Genomic DNA, 7,255 nt, shown 5'->3' on the forward strand with positions numbered 1-7,255 from the left:
TGGCTCCGAGCAGGGTCAGCTGTGGTGTGCAGCATCTTTGCTTTCCCAGGGCAGTTGGACCTGGCCGTACCAGAGCTGGGAGTTCTGTTCCCCTCGCCCAGTGCCCTATGCTCCAGGCTCTGCTAGCACTCCCCAGCCAGCCTGGTGCAGGCAGGGCCTGGCACAGCCAGCTCGACATGCTGGTGCACACAGCAGCGTAGGTTATTGCTGTGCTCTGTTGTGGGCAGCAGGTGGTGCTCACGGCCTGGCATGATGCATCCAGTGCTACTTGTCCATGGGCCCAGCCCTGTGGGATCATAGGCAGTCAGTGGCTCTCCCTGGGGTGGGGCTAAGCCGCCAACTGGATCTTTTATTAGCTTCTTCTCTCACAGGCCTGTGGCCTGCGTGGAGGGAGGGGACAGTGGCAGAGAGCCATGGCCTGGCACGACGCCTTGGCCCTCAAGGCCCCATGCTTTGCTAACTGTTCCTGGGGCAGTAGGATTGCCACCTCTGAGGCACAGAGAAACCAGCCACTGGCTGTAACCCTGTGCCACAGCCTGACCCTCCTCTCTCCCCATTAGCCTGACCCCTTGCCTGTGAGTGCCTATACCCACCCCATCCCAGGAGCCTCAGCCCTTGAGGGAGCCCCCTACCATCTTCTTCCAGGAGCCCATGCCTTCCCCACCTTGCTCCCTACCCTATCCTCCCTGCTGAGGAGCCTTGCACTCAGCTGATGGGTCTGTCCTGCTTCCCGGACGGTCCGTGGTGCCGAGAAGAGCCACATGGCTTCAGCAGCTGGCATGCTGCCTGTATGCAGAGTGGGACCTGGATGCCAGCCACGCTGTGACGGGATCCTGGCCACGATGGGCACAGCCAGTAGTTAAAGTCACTGCATGTGCAGCCAAGTGCACGAAGCGAAATGCCCAGCACATTACATCCCTTGGCCAGCAAAGCAGTAGAAAAACTTGCAGGGGACAACCCTAAGCTGCCGCCATAAATCCCCCTCTGCCCCTTCCTGACTCTGGTGTCTTCAGTGCCACGGGCTGGGGGGAGCTGGAGTGGTTGGGCTGGGTGGTTAGTTATGACTGGTTTATTAGGAGAAATGGAGGTGTCTGGGAGATCCTGGCACTGATTTCCTAGTCCCCAACATAGTCCAGTGCTATTAATCCTGACAGAACTGCCACAAGCAACATCTAACCTGTCCCCTTTGGGCCAGGGAGCCCAGCCAAGTTCTGCCCAAGACTGTGCTGTAGCTCGCAGGCCAGCAAGCGGGAAGGATGTGATTGAGCTAAACAGCCCTGTATGGAGATAGTTGCAGATTCATAAACCACTCTACTTGGTGTAGCCACTAAGGGGTGTGAGAGAGCCACAGTGTGTTCAGGTGGGTTCCACAAGCACAGTTTGCCATGCTCCTCCTGAAAGGTGGTGTGGCTGAGGTTTGGCTGCCTTAGGTCAGGTCTCTGGGTTCTGTCCCAAGGTCTGCTTGCTGTGACCCTGTGCAAGCTCTGAGGTGAGCCATAGTTGCCTCCCCAAGGGTAGCAGTATATGGCCTTGGTTAATGTGAAGGGCTCAGAGCAGCTCACAGAAGAGCTGGGACAAGAACTGATGCTTCCTTGGATATCGGTAGCTCGGCCTCTTTCCCTCAGCTACAGGGCACTGTGCAGAGGAGGTGCCCTCTTTCCACCCCAAATTGCATGGAGCACATTGCTCATGGTGCTTTGACAGGAGCGCCTGCAGCAGGGGCAGGTGAGAGCTAGCAGGACTGCATCATGCCCCCCGGGGCTGCCTGCCCAGCCAGCTGCCGGGGGGGGGGGGGGCGGGAGGAGGAGGATCATAGAATATCAGGGTTGGAAGGGACCTCAGGAGGTCATCTAGTCCAACCCCCTGCTCAAAGTAGGACTAATCCCCCACTAAATCATCCCAGCCAGGGCTTTGTCAAGCCTGACCTTAAAAACCTCTAAGGAAGGAGATTCTATCACCTCCCTAGGTAACCCATTCCAGTGCTTCACCACCCTATTAGTGAAAATTTTTCCTAATAGCCAACCTAGACCTCCCTGTAAGCATGTGGGACTCACCACAGCGGTGCCTTCTGCTGGTCTCTGTCAGGAATCAGCTTGTCCAGCTTACAGAGTGCCCTCTGTAGGCCGGTTATCTGCCTTACCGCTCAGCCTCCATGTCCCTTCTGGACCCAGTGCACCATTATCTGGGGTGCTGCCCCCTGACTATATACCCCTCAGTCTCAAGGTCTCCCCTTCCCAGGGAACCCCACCCCCTGTCCCCACCTCACCTCAGTTGTAGGCTACTGCCAGTCACCAACTAGCCCCCACACCCTGGGGCAGACTGCAGTGTCAGCCACTGATCATAGGCAAGGTTGGGTCTGGACCTGGTGCCTCTCTCTGCAACCCAGTGCCTCTATGGGGCCTTGGACAAGGCTCTGCAGCCTGGGGAGTTGCCAGCCTGGAGCTCCCCAGCCCAGCCTAGGCACCCTGAGCTTCCCAGCAGCCAAGCCCCTCTCTCTCAGAAGGCAGAAAAAGACTGTCTGTGCTTCTGGCCCACTGCCCTCTTATAAGGGCCAGCTGGGCCCTGATTGCACTGGCTACAGCTGTGGCTGCTTTCCCCATCAGCCCAGCTTTTCTCTGCCACAGCCCTCTTCCAGGCTGCTTTCAAGCCCTTCCAGGCAGGAGAGGGTGACCACCCCGCTACACTCCCTCACTGCAACTTGAGACCAGTACTCCTTGTTCCGTCGTCTGCCACCACTGAGAACAGTCCAGATCCATCCTCTTTGGAACCCTCTTTCAGATAGTTGAAAGCAGCTATCAAATCCCCCCTCATTCTTCCCTTCTGCCACCTAAACAATCCCACTTCCGTCAGCTGCTCCTCATAAGTTACGTGCTCCAGACCCCTAATTAATTTAAGGTTTCAGAGTAGCAGCCGTGTTAGTCTGTATCCGCAAAAAGAACAGAAGTACTTGTGGCACCTTAGAGACTAACACATTTATTTGAGCATAAGCTTTCGTGGGCTACAGCCAACTTAATTGGATACATAGACTGGGACACACAGACAGAAGATATTTATACATACAGAGAACGTGAAAAGATGGAAGTACGCATACCAACTGTAAGAGGCCAATCAATTGAGATGAGCTATCATCAGGAGGAGAAAAAAAATGTTTAAAGTGATAATCGAGATGACCCATAGAAAGTGTGAGGATACTTAACATGGGGAAATAGATTCAATTAGTGTAATGGTGTGACGAAGTGGGACTGTTCTTAATGTTTCCTCTGAATACTGTGTGGGTGCCTCAGTTTCCCCTATGCATTTCTTAAGGCTCCAGTGTGCATAAATAGCTGACGCTCTGTCTCCTGGCAGCAAAAGCCTGGGGCCCTTCCCCCTTGCAAGGGGATGGCTGAAGGTGAACAAAGAGATCAGGTGACCTCCTGGCCTGAGAAAGAGACAAAGGCCAGAAAGGAGGGGCTGGAGGGGGTTTCAGTTTGGAGCTGGCTGGGGACGGGAAGTGAGGGCAAACATGGGTGTCTGCCTCGCTAGGCCCCAGAATGGACCCAGCTGAGTGGTCCCGTTCTCTGTACCTACAAGCTCTGTTTTAGACCATGTTCCTTCATCTAATAAACCTCTGTTTTACTGGCTGGCTAAGAGTCACGTCTGACTGTGAAGTGAGGGTGCGGGACCCTCTAGCTTCCCCAGGACCCTGCCTGGGTGGACTCACTGTGGGAAGCGCATGGAGGGGCATATGCTGAATGCTCCAAGATCAGACCAAGGAAAGTGGAAGCCATGTGAGCTTCTTGCCCTGAAGACAGTCTGCTCCAAGGGAGAGGAGGCTCCCCAAAGTCCTGACTGGCTTCATAGGGAGCAGTTCCAGAGCATCACCCAGGGACTCCGTGAAAAATGGCCCAACCATTTCCAGTCTCTGTTCAAACCTAAGTTAATTGTATCTAATTTGCATATTAATTCAAGTTCAGCAGTCTCTCTTTGGAGTCTGTGTTTGAAGTTCTCGAAGGTGGCAATTTTACAACAAAAAAACTTCAAACACAGACTCCAAAGAGAGACTGCTGAACTTGAATTAACTTATGTTTGAACAGAGACTGGGAATGGTTGGGCCATTGCACTAATTGAATCTATTTCCCCATGTTAAGTATCATCATACCTTCTGTGGGTCATCTCAATTATCACTTCAAACGTTTTTTTTTCCTCCTGCTGATGATAGTTCATCTCAATTGATTGGCCTCTTACAGTTGGTATTGCTACTTCCACCTTTTCATGTTCTCTGTATGTATACATATCTTCTTGCTGTATGTTCCAGTCTATGCATACGATGAAATGAGCTGTAGCCCACGAAAGCTTATGCTCAAATAAATGTATTAGTCTTTAAGGTGCCACAAGTACTCTTGTTCTAATCATTTTTGTTGCCCTTCGCTGGACTCTTTCCAATTTTTCCACATCCTACTTGTAGCGTGGGGCCCAAAACTGGACACAGTACTCCAGATGAGGCCTCACCAATGCCGAATAGAGGGGAATGATCACATCCCTCGATCTGCTGGCAATGCTCCTACTTATACAGCCCCAAATACCGTTAGCCGTCTTGGCAACAAGGGCAGTGACTCATATCTAGCTTCTCGTCCATTGTAACCCCTAGGTCCTTTTCTGCAGAAATGCTGCCTAATCACTCTGTCCCTAGTCTGCAGCAGTGTGTGGGATTCTTCCGTCCTAAGTGCAGGACTCTGTACTTGTCCTTGTTGAACCTCATCAGGTTTCTTTTGGCCCAATCCTCTAATTTGTCTAGGTCCCTCTATAACCTATCCCTACCCTCCAGCGTATCTAGTGCTCCTCCCAGTTTAGTGTCATCTACAAACCATCCTCCAGATCATTAATGAAGATATTGAACAAAACCAGCCCCAGGACCGACCCTTGAGGCACTCCACTTGATACTGGCTGCCCAACTAGACACAGAGCCATTGATCACTACCCTTGATCCCAATGATCTAGCCAGCTTTCTGTCCATCTTATAATCCATTCATCCAGCCCATACTTCTTTAACTTGATGGCAAGAATACTGTGGGAGACCATATCAAAAGCTTTCCTAATGTAAAGTCAGGACCTACTCCAGTCACCTCTGCCATAGCAGGGGTGCAGCAAAGGCAGGGGCCAGAAGAGGTGGCCCCTGGACATCTTTAAAAGCGCAGGGCAGGCAGCACTGGTATGCCTATCAAATGCTGTCCCATGCTTCGATGGGCACTGTGCTGAAAGGGTTGCGAGCAGCACCAGCCTGCCTATCAGGAGCTAGCACGGGGCACCCAAGTGACCCCTGCTTTGAGTCTCCACTGGCCCGTGCCCCCAGACCTGTCCCTGGTGCCCTGGCAAAGGCGTGGGGTGAGGGGCAGGGCCACGTGGCAGGTGGTGACTGACACAGCACCCGCTGTGAGCAAAGGTTTGTTTGGATCCAGGCATGAGAAGATTCATTCGTCTAATCACCGAGCCCCGTCCCACTGAGTGCCCCCACCCTGCGCCATACAATGACAGAGAAGCATCTGTACACAGCGCTGTCACGGAGTCCCCGGATGATGCTCTGGAACTGCTCCCTACAAAGCCCATCAGGACTCTGGTGAAGTCTCCTCTCTGTGATCAGACTGTCTTCAGGGCAAGAAGCTCACACAGCTTCTGCCTTCCTGGCTCTCTCCGTGGAGCATTCAGCATCCTCTGCCCCTCTGTGCACTTCCCACAGCGAGTCCACCCAGGCAAGGTCCTGGGGAAGCCAGAGGGTCCCGCACCCCCCACTTCGCAGTCAGATGTGACTCTTAGCCAGTCAGTAAAACAGAGCTTTATTAGATGACAGGAACATGGTCTAAACCAGAGCTTGTAGGTACAGAGAACAGGACCCCTCAGCTGGGTCCATTCTGAGGCCTAGCAAGCCAGACAACCCAGTCTGCCCTCACTTCCTGTCCCCAGCCAGTTCCAAACTGAAAACCCCTCCAGACCCTTCTTTCTGGCCTTTGTCTCTTTCCTGGGCCAGGAGGTCACCTGATCTCTTTGTTCACCTTTAACTATTCCCTTGCTGGGGAGAAGGGCCCCAGCCATTTGTTGCTAGGATACAGAGTGTCGGATATTTATGCACGCTGGAGACTTAAGAAATGCATAAGGGAAACTGAGGCACACACACAGTATTCAGAGGAAACAATAAGAACAGTCCCACTTCATCACAAGCATGCCCAACCCCCATCCCTGGGCACCGTCTGGCCTGGCCCATCAGCTTTCTGTGCTGTGGGCAGCAGCAGGCTCTGCTTCCTAGCAGGGCTGTGTCCAGGTCCTGTCCCCAAGCAGCTGCCCCCTATTCACCCAGTGCTGGACCACCACACTGGGAATGTCTGTGGGGAGCCGCGTGTGCGATGAGTGTGCAGTCTGGCTCTGCATCCACCCTTGTCAGTTTCAGTGTCAAGGTTATTTCAGCACCTAGCCTTTACTCTGTGATCTCTGGGACTTGGGATCCCTGGCCCCAGGGCTGGGGATGGGCTCAGGTTGGCTGAAGAGCTGCTGGGGAGCTGTGCTGGCCCCTTTCCAGTGCCGACAGTCTGAATCCCAGCTGAGCAGCTCCAAAGGCAGAAATCTCTCCCAGGAAAGGCCTTCAGGTGTTCACTGCCATGGGAATGGTGGATGGGAACTGCAGGCTGATCAAGGATCTCAAAGCATGTGCCATGCAGTGAGTTAAGCAGCTTCCCAAGCCACAGCAAGATAGGTGATACAGATGGGGAAACTAAGTCACAGAGAAGGGATAGGACTTGCCCAAGGTTGCCTAAAATAGGCCTCCTGACACCCCATCACCTGCTCTAAGCACTAGACATGCCATCCCAAGGGGGCCACTGAAAGATGGGAACTTAGTGATGGGAGGTGCATGGTGCCACCCTCTGAGCTGCACCAGATTAACCAAGAGAAGGGCATTTCCTTGGGTAGCGTCATCAGGAAGAGTGAAGGGCAGGGGCAGCCGCCATGGGCAGTTTGTGTTGCTCTGAATCCTTGAACAGCAGCAGCACTTGACCCTGGGCCACTGAACCCTTTGCTCAGCCAGTTACACCCCGGTCTGGGCTCGTCCTAGCAGATGGTAAGTCACACAGTGGTTCTCAACCTATTTATCATTGTGGGCTGCGGCCTACAATGTGTTACGTGGGCTGCAGGTTGAGAACCATAGCGCTCTCCTCCCCATCTCCGAACCTCCCCACAGACCCCTATGACCAGCACTGCCCAGAGACCCCTCCACAGAGTGAGGCCA

This window comes from Gopherus flavomarginatus, chromosome 5 (genome assembly GCF_025201925.1).
Source record: "Gopherus flavomarginatus isolate rGopFla2 chromosome 5, rGopFla2.mat.asm, whole genome shotgun sequence".
NCBI lineage: Eukaryota > Metazoa > Chordata > Testudines > Testudinidae > Gopherus > Gopherus flavomarginatus.